General features: G+C 40.3%; 1 protein-coding gene across 2 annotated transcripts in view; it reads right to left on the reverse strand.

Annotated features, from left to right (window-relative positions):
- Window positions 1-13,703, reverse strand: part of LOC148658537 (metabotropic glutamate receptor 4-like) — a 416,277-nt gene extending 402,574 nt beyond the window's left edge. Inside the window, exon 1 of one of the 2 annotated variants that reach the window (XM_088639856.1) lies at window positions 11,931-13,703. The gene's annotated coding sequence lies outside the window, so the exon portion shown is untranslated. The remainder of the gene's footprint in view (window positions 1-11,930) is intronic. The other variant, XM_088639855.1, reaches the window with a different exon arrangement.
- Window positions 13,704-14,232: the final 529 nt, after the last annotated feature.

The raw sequence follows: 14,232 nt of genomic DNA on the forward strand, positions 1-14,232 counted from the left end.
TTTGAAACATGTTTATAAGGTGTTAAATCATCTCAATAATCACAATATTGTCTCTAAATTTAGAATTGATGTCAGCAGCTATATTATTTTGGCAATTTTTGACACAATTACATTTTTTATTTTGGGGAACAAAGGTCACATAATTAAAAACTGGCCTGGTGGAGAGATTGAGGAGATTAGTGGGGAAGTGATCAGGATGTTCAAAAGCTACTGAGCAACACTGGGCTCAGAACATCACACGGGGGGGTGCTAATACTGATAGAAGTTAAGAAACTCTCATGGAAGTAGAAGGAGAAGCTTGTGGTTCAGGAAATGCAAGAAATATAGAGGTGTGGTCCAGATTGAACAGGACAGAGGGGAACTTGGTTATACGGTAACTGAAGTGGAAAGGAAAAATGGAGGAAATGTTGGGTGAAGGCAATAGTCCTTAGAGGACAGAGCAGATGGAAGTCAGAGATGGAGAACACATTAAGCTCTCCCATGAGCACCAAAATAAAATTCTGTATTATTATTATTATTATTATTATTATTATTATTATTATTATTAAAACGTTTAAGCCATCTGAGCTGGACTAATCATCTTCACATCCCTCCATTAAGGGACAGGGGTCTTACAGCAATGCACTACTGTAAGCCTGTTGATCACTTAATAGAAGTCCCAGACAATATAAGTAACATAATGTGTGGAACATAATAATGTCATACAAGATTTCTTGAGCTGCATTTTGCAGAGCCACAAAGACAACCATGCTGAAAGTCTTACTTTGAGCAAGAGCATTTTTTTCAAAAGAAAGGTCATTTTAAAAGATCCTCTTCCATCTTCTTCCTTAATCAAAACAATTCTAACATCACAATCTTATTAAAAACTGGTAGAAAACATGCATTTTAGTCCCACACACCAGCACTCACTAAGCAACTTCAACTAATGCTGGATTGACCACCAGGATGAATATGGGTTGGGTAAATACTTCTAAATCTTGTACAATAGTTCAAGCATTTCCTGATGCTCACAGAGGTCCAATGCATTATTTGGTGTGGAAGATGTTTTGGGGGCGAGGGGGTCCTAATATTTTGGCAATCATGGCTATAGTAGCCAATGTAAAGTCAATTTGCAAGAAGTATCCATTTTTGTACATGTTCAGATCTTTTTGTCTGTATATTGCAGATATAGGGCAGCATGATTAGCAGTTAGCCTTGCTGCCTCATACGGGAGGGGCCCTGGGTTTAATTCCTGGAGTTGCTCCGTGCGTGAAGTTTGTATGTTCTCCCCATGTTCACGTGGGATTCTTCCAGGTGCTCCAGTTTCCTCCCACAGTCCAAAGACATGGTCGTAGGTTAATTGGCGTGTGGGGAAAATTCACCCTGTTGTGAGTGTGTGCATGTTTGTGTCTACGTTTGCCCTGCGGTTCACTGGCGTGCCATCCAAGGTGTCATAGGCTCCAGCTCCCCAGTGACCCTTTCGATAAATTCGATAAAGTAGTTAGAAAATGGCTGGATGGATTTGTTATAGATTTATTATGATTAGATAAATAAGTTGTGTATTTCTGAAATGTATGACATATAATAGCATGAACATGCATGCTTTTTGTAAATAAAAACCCTTGACTTTCAAATGTGTCCCACCATACGCCAAAAGCACTACACTGAAATTATGCAGATTAATCTATGTACTGTTTATTCAATAAAACTCCAGAAATTAACCACTGAGCCATTAGTGCAAGCAGATGTCATCTCCACTTACCATCAAAGTCTTTTAATTAAGTGGTTTGAACAGTAGGCATTGAATGTTCGTACAGCTGTGTTTTCAGCCTCAACCTACCTATTTAACTGGACACAAATGTAAACTAAGGACAAGGAAACCATACAGGTAGGGAGGGCAAACACCTACATCCTCATTCACAACCTCACATCTTGACCTAAATTTAAACTACAAAATCTATTAATATGATGTGAACCACTCTGCTGAAAGTTTACAATCGGGAGTCTGCCCTTTAGATTTTAGAATTTTCTCCAGATTCAATTTAAAACAACTAATATAAAATTGGTTAAGCCAGATGTAATTTAAAGTTTTGATCTAAAAAAAGTATCACTCAAGGCTGATATTTCATGACCATAAAATGGAATGACACCATCTAGTACTGGGTTTGCAACTGGAAGGCAGGTGAAAGATCTTTAATATTGGCCCCAGTGTGTTAACACAAGCTAGATATTTTCAGTTATTCATTATTGAATGTTTCAAAGTTATTTTCTGCCACCTTGGGAAAGCAATTCATAGATCCCTTTCGAGTAAGAGTGAAGTTTGCCCCTGCTGGAACACAATAAACGTAGCCCTGAAAAAAGCAGATGGTGTCACAATCACCTTAAGGGCGCTCCAGCCCTACCTTGTTAGTTTCATCTCCGCACCTGTTCCTTGTTCTAGGCCCTTTTCAGTTCACCCAGACGCAGATGCTAATCCGGGCACTGAATTGGTTTCCGCATCGTCCGAGCCCGGGACCTGGATACGCCTGGGTCCGTTATGGTTTTAGCTTCTGTTCTTGTTCACGTTCCCATTCCCCCTGCCGGTACCGACCCGGTTCTGGATTTTAATCGTCTGTCTCGGATGGATCGCCTGGCCTAGGAGTTTTTGCACCATTTTGGATTTCCCGTTTGACTCATCCCTGGATCGTTTGCCTCGGCCACAACTCCCCCGACCACCAGCACTCCATGGACACACCCCCCCGTATTCATCCCAGTATCCTGCATGCTTTTTTATATTTTGGGGATAAAAAGAATCAGCATTCATGATGAACACTCAAATTCATATATATGCACACAAGATACTGGATTCCTATACGAGGCTCCTCTTAATCATAAAATGACTCTCAGAATATGTCTGTATTTATTCACACAACCTGTTCGTTTTGAACAAGGGAGGCTTATCATGGAACCTGATACAAGTATTTAAACTTCTGAAAGGCATAGACAAGGTAAACTCAGAAGACTACTTCAAGACCAAAATTGAAACTACTGCACATCCCAAGACAACGAGAAAACCAAAGTCAAGATATAAAATAGGAGGCATGTCTTTACACAAAGGATTGCAGGGGTATGGAGCAAGCTACTCAGCCCAATGCAAATTGAAGCAGATTCCAGGGGGTTCTTTAATTCATCCTTGGATCAATAAGCAACTAGCAAACAAATGAGTAAGGCTGACCCAGTGTATACTATCTTATGTTATTATGTTCACAGGCTGGTGCTTACAGATCCAATTCTAAGTCCAAGTCTTTGACTATTACAGTTTCAGCGAAGGAGTAAAGAGATACTGTATATCCTGACAGTGAAGTAAGGCAACCATCCATATTCAACTGAAAAATCTCTGATTCGGCTTGAAAAATAATATTCAGGTATGCATGAGATATTTTGTCTTTTTATTTCATTATGAAAACTAAGATTTGCACTGCAGCCAAAGTTACAAATTACAAGTATAAAAGTCAAGAACTGGCGATCCTCAAACCACTAGAAGACAAGAGACAGGTTCACTGTGTGTTTGTTTTTCAGGGTTTTGTTAAGTTGCACATTTTCCAACAGTATATTTTACAGGTATATATATATCATATAAAAATTATCATCTTGAGGAACCAAGCTGCATTAAATCTGACACTTCATACACATAGCTGAAGTGCATCTAGCAAAAAATAAGAAACAGGAAAACATTTTAAAACTGTCCCCGTGAGACATCCAAGACTTTCGTAAACAGTGCATACATTTCTTTGAATTAGTACAGTATGTATGGGACCCTCCTTATGGCCAATGCTTATTTTTGCACAAACACTTGGTTCAGCTTGAAAGGTCCATCCATCTATACATCTTCTAACCACTTTATCCAATACAGGGTTGCGGGGGAGCTGGAGCTGCTCTTTGCAAGCAACTGGTGCAAGGCAGGAGACATTTTCAGGACATCATAGAGTAGGCACAAAGACAGACGCACACACTCACAGCAGGGCCAATTTTCCCAGATACCTATTACTCTCCCAGTATGTTTTTGGACCTAGATAAAAACATACAATCTCTATGTAGATAGCAGCCAGGTAATTGAGCACAGGGCTCCATCACAGCGATAGCTGGTAGTGCAGCCTTGCGCCACCGTTCCATCCATCTTGATCAAGCCTGAAGTTGCTACCATTTAACATGCCAGTCCAACAAGAGAAACTTTCTGTTCCTGAATAAGGTGTGACGAGATAGGAAAATGCAGGAGACACAAAGCTCCCCGCGGTGGGGGGAGGGAAGAAAGGAGAGATGGTGGCAGAAAGAGAAAAAACTAGAGCAGGGAAGACTGCAGGGAGTAGAGAGGGCGAGGGAAAGAGAGAGAAATGAGAAAGAGAGCACCAATTAAGATAACTTCAGCCCACTTCAGAGAGCTCAATGGCCTCCAGGGGACCTCAGATACAACTTCTATTAGTGCAGCACTCCGTCTGAGAAGCAAAGTGCTTGTAAAGTTTAATAACCCTTGACCTCTGGGTATATATACCCAGCCAGAGTGTCTGCTCCTGCTGTGCAGCGGCACTCAAAGCTGGGATACCAATCTAATGTTTGTTTTGTTGTCGCTGATCTGCTTAAATCCATATCCTATTGACATTTTACAGTGATGTTACAGAAATTCTTCCCTGCTGTGCTAAGACAGCTGCATTGTGCCGAGGCCTGGGAATTTATCTTCGGCTTCATATAGCTAATGGGCACAAAACGAATTGTAATTTAACATGGAATTCAACATATGCAGAGTAGTGTAAAAACCTAATGTCTGGAGATACAGTATTTACCAAGCTCTGGTAAAAATAACACCCTCATGTCAAGGGAAAGGTGCAGGCAGTTCGATATTCAAAATAGTTCAGATGGGTAGCCGCGTCAGCATGCGTCGGCTGCAAAGGAACAACGAAACACACAACGTTTCGGCCGTGGAGCCTTCTTCAGGTGTGAGCTGAAGAAGAGTGAGCGGCTCACACCTGAAGAAGGCTCCACGGCCTAAACGTTGTGTTTTCTTTCTTCTGTTTTCAGCATGGAATATTGGAACTATTACTTGTTCCAATATTCAAAATGCTTCACAAAACTGGTCTGTTTTGGAAGGGTGGTGGGAAAGACAACATTACTAAAACTAAGTCATCTCAAAGCCTGTCAGCCACAGCACTGGAGTGATCCTGCAGGGATGAGACCAAACTGGATCTCCCAGTCAACCATCCTTACAGTCAAGCATTGTGGTGGCAACATCATTCTGTGGAGATGCTTCTGCTCAACAGGGACTGAAAAGCTTGTGGGGACAGAAGGGAAAATGGATGGAGCAAAGTACAGGAAAATACTAGAGGAAACCGATTTCAGCAGGACAATGTTTCCAAAGCACACAGCCAAAGTAACACTGGAGCAGAATGGGAATAAAACACCAACATATTTTTTTCATTTTAGTTCTTACTGACATTTATTGTAATGTATCTTAACCTTGAATGGTCTATAGTTTGAGCATTGAGGTTTCTAATAAAATATTAAGCTTAAAACAATGTGGACGGCTCATTTTGTAATTTCACAAAATGGGACTACCGAGGAAGGGTCTGAATACTTTTGCAAGCTACTGTATATAAATCACCTTTAACCAAAGGAACCAATCTTGTAAATGTGAAGAAAATGTTCATAAATTACTTAGAAGTATCACCTTAAAATAAAATATTACCCAAAAAAGGTTAATAACAATTCAGCGTATCATTCACCTGTGCTAAAATAGCTTCTTTTATATCACCACCACTCTCGCTCCTGTTCAGTGATGACTTCCTGCTCTGTCTCTAATGATCTAGAGATTCGTCCTGGCGGGTTTACGAGCTACAATAAATAAGGAGTTCATGATATGGGTCTCAGCAGAGTGTCTTTCGCTTACCTGTGACTCATGCACTTCGAGTGCAGGGCTGTGTAACCTTGGCACTTCCACAGAACTTCGAAGCAGCCAGGAGCCATTTCACTTTACTGACCCTGCTGCCGGAGATCTCTTCAATAATTAAGGATTAACGGGAACTGAGAAGGAACGGGATCATGCAGAAGTGCCACAGCGCAGCACGTTTAAACTTCTCCAGACAAATCAATTCAGTGAAAGACAAGGGCACTGTGGTGAAGAATAACCAGGACAGTGGTCTTTGATTTAATCTAAGATCTTTAATTTTATCTACATCTGATCACATTTTGAACACAGCAAACCCTGCCTCAGCATCTGCAATATTTTTTAGTTATTCCTAAAAAACGCATGCACTATTGTGTGGAAGTTTAATGCATTTTACCTTGTTCTACACTTTTCACTTAATATTTTGTCCTTCTGTATGAATAGACAATTCTATAGCAAACTTCTAACAGTTTAACCATTTCTTTTTTTATATATAAAAGGTTCATCCAGACAGATTTAAATTAGTACAAAAAGTAGCCTTTTAGTTTTAGACATCTAGAGAGGAAAAGCACTGGACCACTGTAGAACTTGTAAATTAGATTGCACTGGTAATATGTATTGTTGATGCTGTGATAGATTAGCTACTACAACTCTTCATTTTGGCAGCTGAGTTGTTGTGATAAAGTTTTTAAAGATTCTGATCAATGTGAATTAAAGATAGGTAAATGACAAGCTTGATTTATTACCTATCAAACTACGATGGATTTTTAATTAAGTTGTTCTGGTAGCAGAAAAGACACGTGGAGGCTTTGAATGCTTTGTTGATGCTGTCAACACGTCAAGAAACATCCAAGTCTTTTTCATGAGCTTAAGGAAGAGTCAGAGGCTCTCAGGCAGTTGGTGAATCCCTGTCAAAGCCAAATGATGAGCTATTCCAGATTCACACCAGAACTTTGTAACACAAAGGGTCCGGCTTTGTTCTCTGAATGAGTGAGACAGTGCAGCAGCCATTAGAATCTAATTTGCGTCATTTATAAAAGATTGTTAGACATGATTTTTTCCTTTTAATTGTACACAATTACATATTTTTTTTCAATTAAAGAGATAAAAGCAGGATTTTCAGTCCATTTATGTTTGTTCTTTTGTCTTGCATCATAGTGGCACAAAAGGCTCAGTTCATTTTTTATGACACCTAAATAACATGCTGTGGCAGTACAGTTTGACACATCTTTATATCAAACACAGAGAAAAATACAACGTAGTCATTGCAATTCCTACAGAAATCATCCTGGAACACCCACGTGCCAACTCCCCTTGCCTCTGCAAACATGAGTCTTGGCTTTTGGGTTTTCAGTCACAGAGAAACGGAGCAATAAAAAAGAAAAAAAATGTTATGGGTAACTGATAATAAAACTAAATTGTTAGTGCTTTAATGGACAAAACTAAGTATTAAATATTAAGAAAGAAATATGAATATTTAGCTTTTGTATGTACCCTCGTTGATCTGGAATTAAACAACAGCTTAATGTTCATATTTTCTTGATATTTAATATTTCAACAAGTGGAAAACAAGTGGTGTTCATAATACTTACGATTAAAAAGTTTAATGAACACCAGTATGAGTACTGGAGCATTGTGAGATTTGACTACTAGAGTAAACATCAAAACGGGAGTACTTGTTGTTTAATGGAAGCTCTTAACTGAAATCTGGGAGGGAAAATGATAAAACAAGCCTTTGTCTGGTTGTTATAATTCATAATCATTCCCAACATAATTTCTCAAAGCTAAATACATAAATATGCAAACCCTTCCTATTTTCGAAATTACATTTCATCTAGTGCACCCTCACCCTATGACCAGGGGGCTGGCCCTCAGCCAAGTGGTTTACGCCAAATTTCACTGTCTAATTACTCTACAAACATCCCGAAACACATCTAATTCTTAATTAGCCAGTGTCGCCATTAATCCTCGTGAATATCTCTTTAGGATACAGTAAGGCAGAAAAGGAGAATAGCAAGATATAGGTTCTGTTGCAGGGTAGCAAAAAAAAAACATTTAACATGCTTCAGCCTTTCTGAATTGTCAAGGTGATGCAGACTTTTTTATTCATTTTGCGAAACAAAGCACAGAGACAAAAGGATGTTCTTTTTTTAAAAAAAGACACAGCGCTTGGGGGCACTATGAGTGATTCCTCAAAACTGCTCTCCATAACTCTTTGACCTGCGAAGGCTTCACTTTGCTTATGCTTTGTTGAATCTGTCAGGAAAATTCTTCCATTTTCGGACACGAGCTGGAAACTGAAAACTGCTACACATCATACCCTACCTTGCAGCTTTCCACAAATCGGAACACATCACCTGCAAAAATGCAAAAAAAAACAGGAAGCACAGAGCAAGCTTGCTGATACACCCAACATCAACTGGAAATGTCTGATCACTTCCTGTCAAATTCAGAAACAACTGGTGAAGAGTAGAATCTGGCAGCCCTCCCAGAGGACCAGCTAGTGTAACAGGGCTCAGTAGCACCGAGTGTGTTACACAAGTGAAGTCGCCTCCTTGAAACAGCGCAGGAGACCTGCTCATTTGCCATTGTGGAGGTTGCTGCAGTCTACGGCGTGACACTGTGTCCACTCTGAGTCCACAAGTCACTGTGATCGAATACCAGCAGAGGCAAAGCAGAGCTGTATGAGACAAATGCTTTACTCCTGTATTTCAAAAGGGAGAGTACGTGTCTGAAAACGTACTTTATGACAAATGCTGTACAAAAGACATGGACATTTTCTATTGTTCTACTCTTATTCACTCAGTGTTTGTCTTTGTACAGAACCAATTCCATGGTGAGCTTTTACTGAAATGCTACCCATTTTATAAAATAAGTCAGGCCTGATACATTGTTTTGTAGTTCAAACGCAGTCTTTTAGCTTTCTGGACTTGGGGAATGAAGCACCCGACAATCAGCTAAACTGGATTGCTAAATCTGATGGATTAGATACTACAATACTGTTCATATATAGTTCTCCTAGAGTAGTTTTTAAAATTTCTCACAATGTGAATTAGAGATTGCAAAATGACAGGCTTGATTTCCTCACACCCATATTAACCCGTGTTAATAAATGGTGAAGTTGTAATAATAGTAGGAAATGCTAATGGGGGCTTTAAATAAATTGTTGATGTTCACAACACACTTATTGTAGATAATCACGATTTATACCATCAGGTATCTGCACCTACATCTGAGAAGTAATTGATAAGACAGCTACTAGTACTTGTCAGTTTGCATTCATCAAGTCTACATGCACAGTATAGGAAAGAGTTAATTCCTTAACTGTTTAACACAGTGGGGGGGCATTCATATATATGCTCCAATCTCCAAATATTATTTTTTTTATTTGGTGTGTAGCCCACTAAAAAATTTTTGAAACACCACCAAGAATAATGTACTGTGACCCTGTACTTTGGTTTCAGGTGGTCAAATATTAATATGCGTATTTTCCAGTTATACTGTAGAGCAGCTGGGGAGTCCCTAGCACGATATTGCAATGCCCTCAGTCTATGTGTCTCATCCAGCCAGTATCTTTCATAACCCATGCAGAAGAAGCAAGCTCAGCATCTTTCCCTCGCTTACAGGGATTAAAAAGGAATCTCAAATTTTCAAATGTAAGAGAAGTTAGCATCACATACCCCCAATATGTCTGTTGCTGTTTTCTTGCTTAACAATTTAAAGCCATAAAGCATACTGTATAGTGCACACACACACACCCAGCACACACACCTTCACCGATTTACCATAGGCTGTATTACACTAGTGACTTATTGGCACCGGAGTGATCAATTCAATCCAATTTAGACAGATCTTGTTCACATCAAGAATATGGAGATCAGTGCAGAGAGAAACCGTGTGTTAACTGACTTTTAGGTACTAGTATTCTATGCTAAAACATAACAGTAAGAGTAATGTTCAACAAAGAGTAGAATGCCTATTGGCCTCAGTTATTATGAAGCAGATATTTCCCAATCCCTGTAGAAAAGCAGGTGGGTGTGTGTATGCTACTGTCAAGTAAATCATATTTTCAAAACGGTGTTTTCCAGACATTCTGCATGAGAGTGCAGTTTAAGAGATAGAGTGCAAAATCTAGGACATACAGCCTAAGGTACTGTAATGTGCACTGTTTGTTCAATGAAAGTATCTACATCAGAACTAGTATTAATATAGATTAACCTGTTCTAAAGGTCTGTTTGCAGGCAAATGACGATACTGACTTTGGCTGAGATTTCAGTACAGTGTTTTACTTCATCTATTTCCTCTTCAGTAATGTGCGAGGACTGGAACTCCTTTCATTACCACACTACAGAGAGGCATGCATTGTGAATACCATGGACTGGGCTTCTGGTACAGTTTCAAGGCAACATGTTAAATGCATCAGTAGCTGAGTAAGGGCTGGGTAACGTGTTTAGTTATGCATCACCTCTTACAGTACATCATGTGGCATAGCTGCATCTGGATTACCTCCTAAAGAAGCAGTGTCCCGTCCCAACCCAGCAGGACTCCCATAGGCAGTATTTGTTGTCTCATTCACTCCATAAAGGATAATAAGCAGAATATCTCCCTTCAAATACAGGGTTAGGGACATACAGTGCATACAGGCTAATGTTCTACAGTTAGAATTTACAATGGTCAAAACTGGCATCCAATTAAGAATAAAATACTTCACAGCACTAGTACTCAAAACGCAGCAGCAGAAATTATAGCAATAGTAATAATACACTACAGATTTGTGTAGCTTTATCTTGATTGCAAAACGTCACTGAAATATTTAATTCTACTTATTATCATCTATTTACATTTTCTTGTTTTCGGAGTTCAAGTTCACTGGTGAATCCAACAGACGTGGACGAAAGCGGGAGAGAACGGGCAAAGCGGGTAAGAGGCAGAGGCGGAAAGTGGAGAGAGCAAAGCCGAACGCTGGGCTCCTTGTTCAAGGATCTGCGGCGATCTCCGTCACTGAGGCAGCCTATGCGCTTCAGAATGTCTAGAGGGAATACTTCTGCACATACCTCCGGTAGCGGAAAAAAAAGGCACGACTTGGAAACAAATCCTGAGAATTTCTCTTTGTTCCCTGATGTTGACTATGTTGCAGGGGGCGTGAACACGTCAACTGAGACTCGGATTAACAGCTTTCGTACTTAAAAGACCAAGGGAGAGAAGAGGGGGTACACATGAATTTCATTGGCTCCTCAGCAGGTGTTGTATTGAAAAAATTATGCAAATTGCTTCATCAAAGACCGACTATGCCCAAATCGGGTGAAAGGCAGAAAAAATACATTTTATGAGAAGTAAAACAGGCGCACATCTTTTATCTTTACTGGACAGCTTCTATTTCTTATCGCTTGACTACCAGAGATTGAAACTAATCAGTTAAAACTCCTTTCGCCCTTCATGTCTCTGGGCATATTTAGCATTATAATATTTCTAAAAACAATTGAGACGCGATACCGACGCTTTTGGGTATGTTAGAGTAATCGCAGTAACTGGTCATAAAACTAATTTGTAGCACTGAAAACTTTCGAATTTGTGTGCAAAACTAAACTTTCACCGAGACTATATTCACGACTAATCATTGCAATGTAGCAGCACTTTACATTATAGAATGTAATTTTTGCAATAGTCTTGATATTATCCAATGGACTCCCATATTGTAAATAATGATTATAAAGATTATGGTCTAAATCATGTCATGTTACATTAGACACTGTTTCCCTAAAAGACAAAAGCAGTCTATATAAAGTAGGAAAACGTATGCAATTAAACGTATAATATGGTACATGCTTTTCACATACGATATTTGCGCTGTATCTTTATAAATTGCGAGATAAAAACCCAGCCAAGGAAAATACATAGTCTCTCGATTGCCGACACACACTCCCTCTGTTGTCAACTAATTTCGGATCTTGAAAGTACGCTCTGCGATGTCAGAGCGTACCTTGTCGGATTTCCTTGCAAGTCAAGAAAGTGCCGGTTTGTGGAAGAAACGCCTTACCTTGGACAGAATTCCGGTGTGTGGGGGGTCAGATTTCACAATCCAAACAAAACGATGAGGCTCCGCGTTCAAGAATTCGCAGCCCTACGTTGAATCCAGAGCATCTTGTACCTCTTCTTCGCTTTGATTTCAAAGATTCGAGATGCAAAAAGCACGCTCGTTTCTGACTCTATCGCTGGCCCTGCGGAGGATTGTTTAACCTACAGTATACACACACATTGCTGTCGGGGGTGCAAAACACAGATGCTTGTTTCGCTCGTTGGAGTGATGTAAATAATTATACCATCTCCCAGCACGCTGTCTTCTTCTATTGCAGTTTACTCAATCCACCGTGCACAGATCCGAAAGAAACTCGAGCAGTGCCGTACACGCCGCCAGTTTGTTTTAACGCTGTCCATCGAAAAGTGGTGCTTGAAAAAAAAGCGCTAACAGGCAGGTCCTGATTCCTGGCTCCTTTTGGCTTTTTTATACTCAGCTGTGGTTCTACAGAGCCACTCGCGTGTAATATTAAAAATTAGCCCTTTACGACTAACCAGATGAAATCCTGTGTGAAGCCGCTGTACTTAATCTTGTAATACAGAGATTTAGTGGCAATGAGAAATGACTGATATTAGCATAGCGCACTCCCCCGCCGGAATGGGGCTGAACTAAGAAGTCAATGCAGCGGATCGTAGATCTAGCCGAGCAGATTTGAAATTAAATGCACCCGAAGCGAATGAGCGAATAACTATAATAAACCCAACCGCATAAACAGACGTCTGCTAGATGCTGATACGGTTATTCTTGGATTTTTACTACCCTAGCTATCTTTACAATACAAACCGTCGGAATCGCAGGAAAATAAAATCAAAGGGAAATTCACATATTAAGTTTTCCTCTCTCTAGTCATCCCGTGCTTCCAAAACATTTGCTACCACACAGGTTTACAACTGAAGACGCCCCTTTTGACTTTCTCGGAAATTGCCGTTTCCTTTTCAAAGTTATCAAGAAGTCGGAATGCGTAAAACGGTAGCGAGTTATGCTTTTAATGATCCCATTCGACTTTCGCAATCAACAAAAGAAGGTAGTCAGTCCCACAGGTGTCCATTCTGTGTTTTAAGCAGAGTAAACCGCCTTTTTCTCACAACAGGAGAATCCAAAATGTGCCTTTTCTCAATCTTTACTAGAACGGAATGGTGCTGAGCTCTTCCCAATCGAGGAATAACTTAATCGTTTTCAAAGCCAGGGGTGGTTGATGTCGAAATGAATCACGTTTTTTTAATAAACTGCAAGGCTCTGCCGCTGGAGTCAGTACATTTTTTATGCGCTTTTAACTGGGTGACGGGAAACATAAATGCTCTCCAAAAGACACCAGCCGCTATGTCCGAACCGAGATGATTTAAGGGAATGAAACTATAAAGCCTGTATTAACCCGTACAACATCACGAGCAGGTGTTATATACAATATTTATAATAAAAGCGTCAAGTTCACAGGCGTCCACTTCTACCCATCTGTGAATCCGTGCGTTGAGCGGTGTTTTTCAATGGACTCCTCGGTAAAAGAATTAATGCTGCACGGCTGCTGTTGCTGCTACTGCCGCTGCCACTACACTGGATGGTTATTACATCGCTGAAATTATGCAGCTGCCGCCTGGGCTGTGTAATACTGCTCACTGCTGGGTGATCCCAGCTCCAACTGCCCTGGAAACTGTCCACGGAAGAGAACGAGGTACTGTGGCTGTGACTGTTAAGAAATGAGCTGCAATACAGACAGGTCCGCCTCAATACGAAAAAAAAAATATTTGGGGTAATTAATACCATGTCATTAGCCACCTAGTGCATCGCACCGGGCCTCCACCTAACGAGGGTCGCCTGATTAAATACACTGGGGGTCAGAAAAACTGCAAACCAACATTCCTGCGTCTCCCGTGTTAAGCAGCAGAATGCTGTCATCGGGATTAATTAATACTCGGTGTAACCATATATATATATATCTCCCTTTCGGTCTCTGCTTTACACATGTGCTTTACGCGCTTTAACAGTATTTTTCTCCTGTGCTGCGTTTGTGACTTCAGTTTAATCGCCTTTTCTCTCTCAGTGCTACCTGCTTCGTTCCATACATGAATCGGTGTCGTGTCGTGGGTCAATCTCTGACCGCTATAATCGAGCAACGTGTATCCTACCAAAAGGGATTAAATATTCGTGCAACTGCGAAAGAGTGTAATGAGGTGGGAACAAAAAAAGAGTAACTCGGTTAAAGCATTTAGCTTAGGATACCGAGATCAAGAAGCGGGCAAACAGCTGATACATGAGGTGGGGCAGC

This window comes from Lepisosteus platostomus, chromosome 7 (assembly GCF_059453375.1).
Source record: "Lepisosteus platostomus isolate fLepPlt1 chromosome 7, fLepPlt1.hap1, whole genome shotgun sequence".
NCBI lineage: Eukaryota > Metazoa > Chordata > Actinopteri > Semionotiformes > Lepisosteidae > Lepisosteus > Lepisosteus platostomus.